This window comes from Symphalangus syndactylus, chromosome 5, assembly GCF_028878055.3.
Source record: "Symphalangus syndactylus isolate Jambi chromosome 5, NHGRI_mSymSyn1-v2.1_pri, whole genome shotgun sequence".
Classification (NCBI taxonomy): Eukaryota; Metazoa; Chordata; class Mammalia; order Primates; family Hylobatidae; genus Symphalangus; species Symphalangus syndactylus.
In genome coordinates this window covers 107,220,731-107,237,571 of record NC_072427.2, presented here as the reverse complement: position 1 = coordinate 107,237,571, position 16,841 = coordinate 107,220,731, and positions in this window count along the sequence as shown.

The window sequence follows — 16,841 nt, the reverse complement described above, 5'->3', positions numbered from 1 at the left end:
CTCAGGAAACTTACAATTATGGTGGAAGGGGAAAGGGAAACAATGCACCTTCTTCACAAGCCAGTAGGAAGGAGAAGTGAAAGCAGGGAAAATGCCAGATGCTTATAAAACCATCCGATCTTGTGAGACTCACTCATTGTCATGAGAACAGCATCGGGGAAACTACCCCATGATTCAATTACCTCCACCTGGTCCCACTCTTGACATGTGGGTATTTTGGGGAATACAATTCAAGGTGAGATTTGAGTGGGGACACAGAGCAAAGCCATATCACTTATATAGGTGGAATCATGAAGTATTTGTCCTACTGTGTTAGCTTATTTCACTTAGCATAATGGACGTTATTCACACTATCAAGTATGTCAGAATTTCATTCCTTTTAAAGACTAAATAGCTTTCCATTGTAAATATATATCACATTTTCTCCATCCATTTGTGTATCAATGGGCGTTTAGTTGTTTTCATATTTTGACTACTGTGAATACTGCTGCAATAGACATGAGAGTGCAGATTTCTCTTTGAAATCCTGATTTTTTTTTTTTTATTATACTTTAAGTTCTGGGAGACAGGTGCAGAACATGCAGGTTTGTTATATAGGTAGGTATACATGTGCCATGGTGGTTTGCTGCACCCACCAACCTGCCATCTAGGTTTTAAGCCCTACATGTATTAGGTGTTTCTCCTAATGCTATCCTTCCCCTTACCCCCAACCCCCAACAGGCCCCAGTGTGTGATGTTCGCCTCCCTGTGACTATGTGTTCTCATTGTTCAACTCTCACTTAAGAGTGAGAACATGCAGTGTTTGGTTTTCTGTTCCTGGGTTAGTTTGCTGAGAATGATGGTTTCTAGCTTCATACATGTCCCTGCAAAGGATATGAACTCATTCATTTTATGGCTGCATAGTATTTCATGGTGTATATGTGCCACATTTTCTTTATCTAGTCTATCATTGATGAGCATTGGGGTTAGTTCCAAGTCTTTGCTATTGTAAATAGTACTGCAATAAACATACGTGTGCATGTATCTTTATTTCTGGTTCTAGATCCTTGAGGAATCAGAGATCCTGATTTTAATTCTTTTGGATCTAGGCTCCGAAGTGGGATTGCTGAATCAAATGGAAATTTTATTTTTATTTTTTTAGTTATTTTCATACTGTTTTACATGATGGTTGCACTATTTTACATTTCCACCAGTAGCATACAAGTTTCCCTTTCTCCACATCCTTGCTAACATTTGTTATCCCTTTTTTTAAAAAAAACCATTATAATAGGGGTGAAATTTTCATGTCCCTGAAAATTAATAATGATGAGCACATTTTCTTACATCTGTTGGTCATTTGTGTGTTGATCATTTGTGTGTCTTTTTTGGGTAAAGATTCATCCAGGTCTTTTATCCATTTTTATATCAAATTGTTTTTTACTTACTGTTCAGTTGTAGGATCTTCTTATGTATTTTGGATATTAACCCTTTACCAGATGTATGATTTGCAAATATTTCTCCCATTCCATATTTTACCTTTTCACTCTTTTGATGGTTTTCTTGCCTGAGTAGAAAGTGTTTTTAGTTTGTTTTAGTGCTGGGTGTCCTTGAAATCAGAATTACATTATAATTATAATTCTTGAGAAAGAAGAATGCATTTTTGCTTTTGTTGCTTGTCCCTTTGGTGTAATATCCAATAAGTCATATAAAACTTTAACAGTTACAGGTCTTATCCTTAATTCTTTAATACATTTTGAGTTTATTTTTGTATATGGTGTAAGATAAGATTCCAATTTCATTCTCTTCTATGATGAATATCCAGTATCAACTTTTAAGACACCAACAATTTCTCCATTGGGTGTTTTTAGCACCCTTGCTAAAATTATTTGACCAATTATATGCGGGTTTATTTCTGTGCTATTTTGTTTGATTGGCTTATTATTCTGATTTCAAGGCCAGTACAATAAGGTTCTAATTGTTGTAACTTTATAATATGATTTAATAAGAAAATGTAATGCCTTCAGCTTTGTTCTTCTTTCTCGATTGCTTTGGCTATTCTTGGTCTTCTGTAGTTTTGTATACATTTTGGAATTTCTTTCTCTATCTATATTAAAAAATCAAGATTTTGGTAGAGATTACACTGGGTCTTTAGATCACTTTTGGTAGTATGGACATTTTAACAGTAAAAAGACTTTCAACTCATGAACATGGAAAAACTTATTCATCAAAAATGAAGAGATAAGGACTTTCCAAATAAAACAAAAATAAAATAAAAAAGAATTCATCCTCACTAGATATGCCTTACATCTGATTTTGCAGGGTACAGCCTCTACAGTTGCTTTCACAGGCTAGCATTGGGTGCCTTCCAAGCTGTCGATGAATCCACCATTCTGGGTGGGGTCTAGAGGACCATGGCCCAATTCCCACAGTTCCACTAGTCAGTGCTTCAGTGGGGACCTTGGGTGGGGGCTCCAACCCCGCATTTCTCCTTTGCATTGTCCTAGCTGAGGTTCTCCATGAGGCCTCCAGCCCTGCAGCAGACTTCTGGGTGGACATCCAGGAATTTTCATATATCCTCTTAAATCCAGGCAGAGGTTCCCAAAGCTCAATTCTTGTCTATTATGCACCCACAGGCCCAACAGCATGTGGAAGCCACCAAAACTTGGGGCTTGCACTCTCTACAGCAATGGCCAAAGCTGTATCTTGGCAACTTTTAGCCATGCTGGAGCCAGAGTGGCTGGGATGAAGGGGCACCACGTCCAAAGATTGCACAGAGCAGCAGGACCCAAAGCCTCTGACAAGCTCTGGAAACATTTTCCCCATTGTCTGGGCTGTTAACATTCAGCTCCTTGTGACTTATGGAAATTTCTGCAGCTGGCTTGAATTTATTCCCAGAAAATGGGTTTTCCCTTTCTACCTCATGGTCAGGCTGCAAATTTCCCAAATTTTTATGCTCTACTTCCCTTTTAAACATAAGTTCCAACTTAAAATAATCTTTTTGTGAACACATAAAACTGTATGCTTTCAGGAAAAGCCAAATCACCTCTTAAATGCTTTTCTGCTTAGAATTTATTTTACCAGGTACCCTAAGCCATCTCTCTCAAGTTCAAAGTTCTACAGCTCTCTAGGGTAGGGGCAAAATGCCATCAGTCTCTTTGCTAAAGCATAGCAAAGGTGACCTTTGCTCCAGTTCCCAATAAGTTCCTCACCTCAATCTGAGACTCTGGGGGTTCAGTCAGAATGGTGGGAGAAGTTGTAAAATAGTCACAAACCTTCTTGGAAGGCCGGGGTTTTGCATAGCTTCAGTAAAAGATATGGCTGAAGCAGCCTAATCCTCTTTGAGCTAATAGCAAGGGTAAATAACAAAGGAATTTAAGGGAGTTTACCTAAATAGCTTGTTTACTCATGTGGTCTTAAAACCAACCTTTGATTACCCACCAGAGCATAATTACTCTCTACTGGGGGGGTTGGCAATGTCAATTACCCTCTAGTGGTGTTTATTCAAGATTTTTGTCACTTAATCTATACTAAGTAAATGTGAGCTTCGCTGGCTAATCAGGGCCACAGCTGCAACTCTTTACAGTACCCTTCCTGATGTCTGTGAGTGGTCCGGACACTTAGCTGAAATGACAGGCAAAATATCTGTGTCAGTATACATTATTCATCTGTCGTTGGGTCAGGATCTTCGGGTCAGACCCCCACATGAGACTACCTCAGTCTCGACTTTGTTGTCCATATCATTATCAGCATTTTGGTCAAAACCGTGTAACAAGTCTCTAGGAAGTTCCAAACTTTTCCTTATTTTGTTATCTTCTTCCGAGTCCTCCAAACTGTTCCATCATCTGCTGGTTACCTAGTTCCAAAGTGGCTTTCACATTCTCAGGTATCTTATAGCAATATCCCACTACCTTGGTATCAATTCTGTATATTAGTTCATTCTCACACTACTATAAAGAATACCTGAGACTGGGTAATTTAGAAGAAAAAAGGAGATTTAATTGACTCACAGTTCTGCATCGCTGGGGAGGCCTCTAGAAACTTACAATTATGGCAGAAGGCAAAGGGAAAGCAAGGCATGTCTCAAATGGCAGCACGAGGAAGAGAGAGAGAAAGCATGCATGAAGATGGAAAATCCCCACACTTGTCAAACAACCAGATCTCATAAGAACTCTAGCATGAGAACAACAACTGACACCAGGTAAATAACAAATAATAATAATAAGAAACTTTTATGAATAATTATATGCCAACAAATTGGAAAACCTACAATAATTGGATGAGTTCCTAGGAAACATACAACACATCAAGACTGAATCACAAAGACAGAAAATCATAAACATAGAAAAGATAGATCATAAAAGAGTAAGAAAAAATAATCATCATGAAAAACCTTTTCAACAAAGGAAATTTCAGGACTATATGGCTTCACTGTGGATTCTACCAAACATTCAAATAACAATTAATACCAATTTTCTTCACTCTTCTAAAAATAAAGAAGAGGAAATACTTCCAAATTCATCTTACAAGGGTTGCATTTTCTTGATACCAAATCCAGAAAATACACTAAAGAGATGGGAATTAAAAGACCATCTTCCTGATAAACATAGTTTCAATATCCTCAATAAAATACAGGCAAATTGAATTGAAAAGCATGTTGAAAGCACCATTCACCATGATAAATTGGCAAAGATGGTTCAACATATACAGATCAATTATGTTATATATCACATTTACAGAATAAAGAATAAAATCACTTGACCATCTCAATAGACATAGAAAGAAGCATTTGACAAAATTCACCACTATTTCATAATTAAAACACTCAACAAACTAAATATAGGTATATTTAGTCTTTTTAATATATAAGTATTTTTTTATTTGTTCTTGCTTACGTCAAGTACAGTAGACTTTATTTTGTAATCTTTTTTCTTTCTTTTTTTCTGGGTACCTACAGTGTTTTTTATCTTCCTTTAATATCCTGGGAGTTTACTACTTTCTTCTTATTTATACTTGGTGATTGTTTTAGTGTACAGAATACTACTTAAACTTCATTTTTATCTATTTTCTTCCTTAAATTCCTTACAGCTCAAATTTGGTTATGGCTTGGAAGGAGAAAATTATTAGAAAAATATATGAAACCATGCCGTCAAGGGATAAGGTCACTGGCATTATTTTAATCCAATGGTAGTGAGAAACACCATAGCCAACTTTATGAATAACTATTTAAGATTTCTTTCACATGAGTGAACATTGTCAATATTATTTTTCTGCCATCCTTTGTCTTCTTTGTTTTAATTTGCATGTTTCTAGTAAGAGCCTCAATGCAGAAATTATTGCATTAAATAGTAAGATTAACAGCATAACCAAAATAATGTACTATGTGTCATTGTTTTTCAAATAAAATTCCTAGATAAAAAAGCAAAGTCACCGAACTCACGATTGTGTGAAAATCTCAGAATGAATTATGAAAAAATCACCTAGTTAATAGAAGACTATTAGGTAAGCGGCATAATAGAATTGACACCCTTTAGTTTGTGGAGTATAACTGGTAATCAATCGTCACTTTATTTTTTATCAAGTCATAACCCACAAGTAATATCTGGTTTCTTTCTTCATTTTTATCTGTTAATAATTAATACAAATTCCAGCTACATTTAAGTTGAAAGTTAGTTAATGTGTGTTAGAATTACATACTTGGTTAATTATTATTACATATATATATATATATATATATGACATTCACAATGTAAAAGATGCTGTGTATACTTAGAAATCTCATATAAATATAATCAAATTGCCTCTATGATATACACTCACTATCTAGAGCACACGTATCAAATATGACCAAAAAGCCCAGCAGGTTTTGAATATACTTTTGGAAGCCCATGGACTTAAAACCACATTAATTATAATATTATGACATTATTTGCTCTTTCTAGTCTTGTCTTTTCCTCATGAGCATACAGTGAACATTTTCAAAGGCTTTATAAACATGTGATATCACAATAGATTACATAAAAAAGCAGATATGATAATCCCCATCTTTTCTTGAATTTGGACATTGCATTGATTTGTAAAAATGTAAAACAATATAATCATTTAAATTTTATTTTGTTTTGAAAATATAGCTATTTTTATAAAATTGTGCAATTTTTGTTAACATGCAATGAATTTATTTCTGCTATTTTAAATAATAAGTTGTTCTTGAATTTCACAGTTTTAATTTACAATATAGTATATATTGATATTTATAACTCAAATTTCAAAAAAAATTTTGAGGAGCTGAAAATTTTTTATATATAAAATCTATATATCTATAAATCCTGAGAAAATAAAATTGCTGAACTGGAGAATAACGTAGGCAATTATAAATTAATTTATTCAAAAAAATTTTACCTGCAATGATTATTCTAATATGTCACAGACAAACAAACATGCACAAACTGAGAGACATTTTACTTATTGGAGTTTCTCACATAGTTGGGTAAGAAAAGTTATAGCTAGATAAGGAGGAACTGTGTTCAAGTCAAGAAAGAGTTGCTACGTTTTCTGAAAAAAATTCTATGAATCTGAAAGAGAACATTGTTTTAAGGTAATTTTTAACATTAAGGTTTACGAAATTAATTTAATCTAAAAGTAGAGAATTTAAATGAAAATGAGTTTAAGATATTGTTAAAATCTCTATAAAAATTACATAAACATGAGCTGGGTGCAGTGGCTTACGCCTGTAATCCCAGCACTTTGGGAGGCCAAGGCGGGTGGATCAGCTGACCTCAGGAGTTCAAGACCAGCCTGGCCAACATAGTGAAACCCCATCTCTACTAAAAATACAAGAGATTAGCTGAGTGTGGTGGCGGATGCCTGTAATCCCAGCTACTCAAGAGGCTGAGGCAGGAGAATCACTTGAACCTGGGAGGCGGACGTTGCAGTGAGTCGAGATCGCACCATTGTACTCCAGCCAGGGCAACAAGAGCAAAACTGTCTCCAACAAAATAAAGAAATAAAAAAAGACATAAACATTTGGCTGAAAGTTTTCTAAAGGTAGACTGAAAATAAAAAGAAAGCTATCAAAATATTATTTTCTGATGGCTAAATATGGTGTCTGTTAGATTTTGACAATTTACAAAATAGACAAGAGTTCATTTGAAGACAATTTATATAAAGGGTCAAATAAACAGTCTGCAGGCAGCTGACACTTCTTATTAAGGTCATTCAGCTAATTAGTAAAAAACAACCAAGAATTAGATTCTCATAAGGCTCAGTCCATATTTTATTCTATAACAATGCAATGCCTTAACATTCCGTTATCACATTTGGTTTGCCATTAATGTTGCCAATTATAAATAATATTCTTGAAGAATTTACATATTTAGAATATGTAATTCTGAAATTACGCATTAATTGTAAGAGAAATGACACTGAGGATATAACAAAATGTATAGCAGAGAAACAGATTGAAATTTGGAAGTTATTAGAATATGGGATAAATTAATCATAAAGGCTGTCAGTAACTCACTTATATAATAATTCAAAACAATACATACATTTATTTATTAACAAGAAAGTTGAAAAGATATTTAATAGTATTAGTGGAGCTTAGGTTGGCTTATAACTGTAAGCAATGAACTTCAGGTTTTAGTTACAGCATGTAAATAGCATGGAAATCACAATTTTCAAGGGTTATAAGAAAGTCCTTACAACAAATAAAAGCAGAACAAACTAAAATTAATGTTTTTACTTAGACCCTTCAGGGAATAGAGGTCACAGGGCAAACAATCACTCCAAATTGCAGAAAATGGGTAAATCTAGAGAATCACAGCCCAAAATTGCTTCCCAGGAATAGAAGTCATAAGCCATGAACAGGTAGGAACAGTTAAATGGGAATTTTGATGGGTTATTGGAACCTGAGAGGACAATTGATTAAGATAAATATTGTCCTGAGGGTTGTATTTTTAGACAACCCCAACAGTTTTGTGGAATTTTGACTCCGGAGGCCTCATCAAGTTTTCCTTGTGAAGATTTAATAAAAATTCCTCTGCAGCTCTGGCATGAAGCAGGGAAGAGTAATACTTCTGAGTATTGTCCAGCACCTTCTCTATGGCAAATTTCATCTGCCAGAGGCAGGACTTTACTAGAGCCTTGTCCCAGAAATTAGGCATTTTCATTTTATTCCAGTTCCTTCTAGTTTTGTTGTATGCCCAAAGAAAAGAAAAGCAAAAAGTTGTATTAGAAGAAACACTGGTGAATGTCACAAGCCAGGGACACAGGCCCATTAAAGACAGATTTTGTTGAAAAATTTCTCCTACACTTTACCAGCATATCAACAGGGTAACAATATAATAGTACATATGGCAAATTACACCTGAAAAACCTTGAGACAAAAGCTTTCTCTGAGGAGACCTACTAAGGAAAGCTGGAAGTGGAGAGTAAAGACAAGAACAAGGACACTGGGGAAATTTGAAGCCATTGGCACCTATAGCTAGTACAGGTACTAACAAAGGCCACATTTTAATCATATTAATGCAAACCTTTAACTGGACAGCTATTTATTCAGTTCTTATTACCCAATGAGTGAATTCTGGATTTCAACAGCAACAATAATAACAACAAAATAGAAAACACACCAAAAGGCAAAATAAAACAAAATAGTCTGAAGAAGTCAATCATCAAAACAAGACTCAGATATAAAACCAATGTTTGCTTTATCACGTAGAAAGTTTAACATAATTATGACTAATATGTTAATTACTTTATTATTAAAAGAAGAGAACATGAAAACAGGTTGACAATGCAAGAAGAGATAGACAGTCTAAGAAATACTTTAAAGGAAATGCTAGAAATCAAAAACATTTTATGTATCAATTACTTTAACTAGGCTAGAGCATCTAGTTGTTTGGTCAAACAATAATCTAGATGTGGCTTTGAAGGTATTATGTAGATGTGATTAATATCTACAATCAGTTGACTTTTTTATTTAGAAGATTATTCTTGATATTGTTGGGAGAGACTGGGCTTATCTCATCAGTTGAGGGTCTCATGAGCAAAATCCAACTTCCTGGGAGGGGGAAAAAATCTGTCCTCAAGTCTGTACCATGGAAATCCTGACTGAATTTCTTGCCGTTATCTGTCTTATTAATTTGGCACTCAAAACTACAATATCAACTCCTGTCTAAATTTCCTGCCTGCTGCCTGCCCTGTAGATAACAGACATTCCAGTCCTCACAAATGCATCAGTCAAATATTTAAAATAAATCACAAGTATCTTTCAAAACAGATAGACTAGATAGGTAGGTAGGTAGGTAAGTAAGTAGGTAGATCAGTTGATCTCAGATCTTATTAGTCTGTTTTTTGGGGAAGATCCTGAAGAGATTTACTTCCAGAACTAAATGTAAAGAGAAATGTTAATAGAAAAAATAGAGCTTCTAAGATTTAAAGGGTAATTTCAAAATGTAAAAATTATGCATTTTTAGGGTGCCAGAAATAGATGAAAGGGAGAATGGACAAAAAGAAATATTTGAAGCAATAATGGCTGAAAACTTTCCAGAAGTAATGACAGACAACAAAGCACAGATCCTTGAAGTGCAAAGAATACCATGCCAATTAAACACCAAAATAACAACAATAATAACTAAAACAAAAAAACCTTCAAAACTAGGCATATTATATTTCAATTGTAGCAAATTGAAAACAAAGAGAGATGTTGAACCAAGCCAGTGTATGTTTGTGAGTAAGAGTGAAGCACCTAATATTTTCTTCTTTGTTTTTTTTTTTGGCTTGATAGAAACAAGAATAAGAATTAGAGTAGAATATTTTGTGAGAAATTCCACCAACTACAATTATCTATTCAGAGAAATTGTCCTTCAAAAGTGAAGGAGAATAAAGACATACTCAGACAAGTAAAATATTGAGAAAATTTATTCCTAATATCTATTCCTCAAGAAATGTAAAATATTTCCTTTTGGCAAGAGAAAAATATCACAGGTTAGAGACATATCTACATAATGAAAAGAAACACACCAAAGAAGGAATAAGGAAAATATATTTTCTTATTCTTTATTTGTCTAAAATAATGGATCATTTAAAGTAATACCAGTAACAATATAATGGTTGATTATAGAATAAAAATAAATGAAAAACAATGTCAACAACTTATAAGGCATGGGAAGGAGGAATTAAGAATACAGTGTGATAAGTTATGTGTATTATACATAAAGTGGTATGGTGTTTTATGAAGGTTGATTCTAATGCAATTGTAAACTATAAGCCAAGTACTTATAACATTTTAGAAAGATGCCTAATTACTGTGCAAAATGAGAAAATAAAATGGGAATATAAAATGCTCGATTAATTATAGAGAAGGCAGAAAAGTAGGAGAAATTTATAATAAATTATAAATTTATAATAAATTACAATTTTATATAATATAATTTAAATAAATTATAAATTTAACAAATAGAAAAAATATTGTATATTAATCCAACTGTATGAATCACCACTTTAAATATCAATGGTCTAAACATACCATTTTAAAGACAGAGATTATCAGAGTGAATAAAATAACAAGACTTAACTTTATGTTAGACGAATTAAATTCACTTTAAATGTAGAGAATCTAATAGATTTGAAGTAAAGAACTGGAGAAAAATACGCCATGCTGATGTTAATAAAAGAAAACCATACAGACAAAGCCAACTTAATAACAAGAAAACTTATTAAGGATAAAGAGGGACATTGTATAAATAAAACAATAATCAACTCTGCAAGTCAAAAATAATCCTAATTTTCTAAGCATTTAGCAAAGAAGATGAATATGAATGTGGAAAAAAAAACTGATAGAAATCCAGGTAGAAACACACAAAATCCACTATTATTGATGTCTTAAATATAGTTTCATAATTGATAGTAAGGAAATAAAATATCAGTAAATATATAGTTGATCTGAACAACACAATCAATGTAATCTAGTAGGAATTTATGGAACACTAAATCACTGGATAAATTGGAAACTAAGAAGAAATATTAATAGAATAAAATACAATGGAGTAGAATAGCATAGGGTAAGACAAATCATTCATAAAGATTTCAAAATAATTTATGTACACACTCTTCCATAAAAGAAAGTGGAACCAACCTCTCCACTTCTCAATTTTGACATGAAAATAGTGAGTTCGTTCCAAAAAGTATAATATAAATGAGTCAAGAGTGGGCGCACTTTACATCAGAAAAATCTGGCAAATGCAATCTCAGCCAAGTGATCAAAGTCAATATTAATTCATACTGAGATTCTCCAGTGGGCAACAATACTCACATCTTGATACTGACTTGAACATTAAATCTCATAAGTTAACAACTTCCTTATAAATAAATTTAATAAAATTGATATAGTATCTTTTCTGACAACAGTGGTATGAAACTAGAACTGAATAATAGGAGATATCTTAAACATTCATAATTATGTGGAAATTAAACAATATGTTCCTGAACAATTAATGGGTCAAATAATAAATCAAAAAGAAAATCTAAAAATATCTTCAGACAGAAAAGAGTGAAGACACAACATATCACAACCTAAGAAGCTCAGTAAAAGTTGTTTTAAGATGAAAGTTAATAGCAATAAATACCTACATTAAAAATGAAAAAGATCCCAACTAAATTGTCTAACATTATAACTTAAGGAACAGAAAAGAACAAACAAATCCCAAATTTTGCAGATAAAAGAAAATAGTAAAGATTGAAATGTAAATAAGTCAAATCGAGACCAAAAAACCATAGAAGGAGTCAATATAACTGAGTTTAATTAAATAAACAAGATTAGCCAGCCCTTAGATGGCCTAAAAAAAAGAGAAACGACTTAAATAAATATCAAAAATGAAAGTGAAGAAATTACAAAAGACGCATCAGAAATAAAAAAAAATCATGCAGAACTATTCTGAACAATTATAAGCTGATATATTGTATCATCTAGAGAAAATAGATATATTTCTAGAAAAATACGCTTTTCCAAATTTGAGTCAGGAATACATAGAAAGCCTCAACAGACCAATAACAAATAAATAAATTGAAGAAGTAATTAAAAACCTCCAAAAAAAGAAAATTCCTAGACCAGATGCCTTCACAGCTGAGTATCAAATATTCAAAGAAAAATTGATACCCATGCTTTTTGAACACTTCAAAGAAATAGACCTATGGGAAAAACTTTCAAACACATTTTATGAGGCCAGCATCACCTTGATACCCAAGCCAGATAACAACACTGCAAAAAAAAAAAAAAAAAAAAAAAAACACAAAAAACCAAAAACAAACAAACAAACAAACTACAGGTCAATTTGTCTGATATTCACTGATGAAAAAGCCCCAATAAAGTATTAGAAAACTTAATCAAAGAGTATGTCAAAAAGATTATATTGTAACCAAGTAGGATTTATCCCTAGCCTGCAAGGTTGGTTTAACACGTGCAAAGCAATCAAAGTGATACATCACATTAACAAAATCAAAAGTAAAAGCCAGATAATTCATCTCGATTGACATGGAAAAAAGCAATTAACAAATTCCATCATTTTCTTGTGATAAAAACTCTCAAAACTAAGTTATAAAAAAATTTCTCAACATAGTAAAGATCATTTATAAAAAATCAGTAGCTAACATCATAATCAATGAAGAACAACTGAAACCTTTTTCACTATGAACTGGTACAAAGCAAGTATGACCACTCTAGCCACTTCTGTCTAGTACTGAAAGTACTCTGCTTCCGGAAGTGAGAGCAAGAGCATTCAGGTAAGAAAAAAATAAAAGACATCTAAATCAGTAAGGAAGAAGTAAAATGATCTCTATTTGCAGATGACATAATCCTATAAATAAAAAATTACAAATATTCTACAAAAACACTGCTAAAACTAATAAATGAAGTAAAGTTGCAAAAGAAAACACAAGCATACAAAAAGCAACATTTTTATACTCGAATAACAATCTAAAAAAGGAATGAATAGAATAATTTCATTTACAATAACATAAAAACACCTAGGAATAAGTTTATCTAATAGGTGAACAATCTGAGGTGAACAATTTGTACAACTGCAAAGTATAAAACATGAATGAAATAAATTGAATAAGGCACAAAAAAATGGAAAGATATTCCATGCTCATGAATTAGAAGCATTAATATGGGTAAAATGTTCACACTACTGAAGGAAATATACATATTCAATGGAATATCTATCAAATTCCAAATGGTATTCTTCACAGAAATAGGAAAAAAAAATCATAAAATTTGTATGGCACCTAAAAATACCTCAAAGTGTCAAAACAATTCTGAAGAATAAAAACAAAGTTAGAGACATTGCACCCCCTTAAGTTAAAATTATATTACAAATCTATAGTAATCAAAATAATATGCTATCGGCATAAAACAGACACATAGGCAAGTGGAACAGAGTAAAGAGCCCAGAAATAAATCTAAACATATATGGTCAACTAATTTTCAACAAGAGCATCAAGATGGCTAAAAGTAGAAAGGATAGCCTCTTTAATAAATAATGCTAAGAAAACTGGATTTCAACATGCAAAAGGCTAAAATTTTACACCTTATCTTACACCAAACACAATAATCAGCTCAGAATGGTTACAGACTTAAATATAAGATGAGAAACAATAAAGTTCTTAGAAGAGGACGTAGAGAAAAAGCTCCTGGGCGTTGTCCTTGGCAATAATATTGTCAATATCACGCAAAAGCTCAGGCCACAAAAGGAACAATAAATAAATAGAACTACATCAAACTGACAAGGTTCTACATGGCAAAGAAAACAATCAACAAGATGAAATGGCCTAAGGTTTGGGATAAAATATTTGTGAACCATGTTTCTGATAATGGGTTACTATTCAAAATATATAAAGAACTCATAAAACTCAATTGGAAAAAAAATAATAATTGGTTTAAAAATAGGGAAAAGATCCGAATAGATACTTCTCTGAAAAACAAATAAAAATGGTCAATAGATATTCATTGGAGAAATGGAGATTGATACAGCTATTATGGAAAATAGTATAGAGGTTTCTAAATAAAGTATAATAGAACTATTGTATGACTCGATAATTCCTCTTCTGGGCATCTATACTCCCCAAATGATGCCACCAGCTTATAAAGATATCTGCACCACCATGTTGATAGGATTATCTGGATTTTGTAACAAGAAATGTTTACTTAAAACCCAAGAAACATCTTATTAGATAATAAGTTTAGACCACTTTCTTTTTTCTTCTTTTCTTTTCTCTCTCTCTTTTTTTTTTTTTTTTTTTTTTTTGAGACAGAGTCTTACACTGTCACCCGGGCTGGAGTGCAATGGTGCGATCTCTGATCTCTGCCCACTGCAACCCCACCTCCCAGGTTCACGCGATTCTCCTGCCTCAGCCTCCTGAGCAGCTGGGATTACAGGTACACACCACTACCTGTAGTAATTTTTTTCTATTTTTAGTAGAGACAGGGTTTCACTATGTTGGCCTGACTGAAGTTTAGACCACTTTCTATAGAGGAAAACAGTAATTATTCTATGTGTGTGTGTGTGCATGTGTGTGTAATTTTATTATTTTTTAGAATTGATCATTGTAAAATTGGGAAGATACAGTCAAATCAATGTGTTTAGATTTTTCTGAGAACCATTCTAGCTACACTAATTATAACCACAGACGTTGGTTATTGATGGAAGAGAAATCCAGCTGGCCTATGGAGTAGTAAGTCATGTAGAGTCATGAAACATAATTGAAGGATGTTTACATCTAACAGGAAAAAAAATTAAGAGAAAAAATAATTTGCCATACTTTGATCATTTTAATGAAATTATTACAAAGAATATTGAATTATAAATGAAATATACCGTAGCTATAAAATTAATTATATTTTAGTGCTACTAATCAGAATTTTCCTAGTTTTTTTCATTTCATGTCGGTCTAATATTATTTTAATGTTGTTTTAAAGGACTTTTCAGTTTCTTTAAGTTTTTCCTTATTTTAATGAATTAATATTTTAAATTTTTATAGTGGACCAATGACACCTCAGGCTTATAATGTAATAACTTAGGGAAATATGGTTTTCTGTTATAATCTAAAAATAAACCATGATCAGTAATCAATTTTCTTGATTCCATTAAATCATACGTGTGTTGAGGTCAAGAGTACAAGGTGGAAATTGCAAGCCTATTAATTCATTAAATATTTAGTTCAGCTTTTAGAAACATATTTAAATATCTATTACACACCTTCCTAGCATTACTTGTCTCACTTTTTTCTTTTTTGTGGTTATTTTGAATTACAAATGTTTATATGTCAAAACTAAAAAATTTTTAAAACTACGTAAATACATACATTTGTATTTATACTATGTATTGCATTGTCTACTCCTCTGAAAGACCAATGATATCAGACATTTCAAATAGAAAACCTAAACAGCATAATTAGGTAGAATAATCCCCTTTATATGATTTCTTCTGCAGAATCGCTTATGCATAATCAGGAAATGTTACTTTCTGAAGTAAATGTTGGCTCCAGTGTACAGCTCCACTGCATTTTCATTGGCAACCTCTCTCTGCATGATTCTAAAAGATGATAGCTTAAATATGACTTTATAGAGGGTTCATTTTCTTCTACTTCCAACTACGATGATTACATGTAGAGTTATTCTATTCTCACTTTTAAAGAAAACTCAATAAATAAAAAAAATTAAAGCTTTTAGCTCTGGAGAGAAAGCAATCTATCCTCCAATGTGAAATAATAGGAAATAAGTCATTTTAATCATTTATGTAACATTCCTGTTAATATTAATATCCCGCCTTTAATTGGTTCCTCCAGACATTCAATCAACTCAACATATTCAATTTTACTGAGAACACAACTGTGAATACTCTCAAAAGTTTCAAAAACTATAACCGTTAAAAGTGCAGACAGGAAATTATGGTCATTAAATCTCAGACAGCTTCAGCTACTTTTGAAAGTATTTTGACATTCTGTAAATATATTAAAAAACCATTGACATAAAAATTGTATGTTAAGTTAAACTGTATTACTATTATTGTTTAGAAAAATATTCATCTTTGACAGGGAATAGTTTCAAAAGAAACTTGCTGATATGATTTAGGATACTTTTAAGTATATGTGTGCAGTATCATTTACCTGGGTTTTTGGGAAAATATTTACCCAAAAATTTTATCTTCAATTCTTTAAAAATATCATGCCCTTTTAAAATTCAGAACAAAGTATTTTATTGTCACCTTTATTGTCTGACGAAATGTATTGCACATTCAGAATACCATTTTCTGTGAAACATTCTCCATTAGAATAAATACCAGAAATTCAATTAATACATCAACACAATTATACTAATGTCATCAGATAGCATAATAAACCATCTTTACAACATTCTCTACAATATTCTACAATATTCTCTAGCTCCATTATAAAAATTTTTTTAAAATATATGTTTTCACCTCATGTATTGACAACTTAGATTACCCTAGGTGATGGTTAATATTGTCAGCTTGATTGGATTGAAGGACGCAAAGTATTATTCCTGGTGTGTCTGTGATAATGTTGCCAAAGGAGATTAACATTTGAGTCAGTGGACTGGGAGAGGCAGACCCAACCTCAATCTAGGTGGGCGCCATCTAGTCAGCTGCCAGCAAGGCTAGGGTAAAGCAGACAGACGAACGTGGAAAAACTAGACTGGCTGAGTATTCCTGCCTTCATCTTTCTCCCATGCTGGATGCTTCTTGCTCTCAAACATTGGACTCCAAGTTCTTCACCTTTGGAATCTTGGACTTACACCAGTGGTTTACCAGGGACTCTCAGGCCTTTGACCACAGACTGAAGGCTGCACC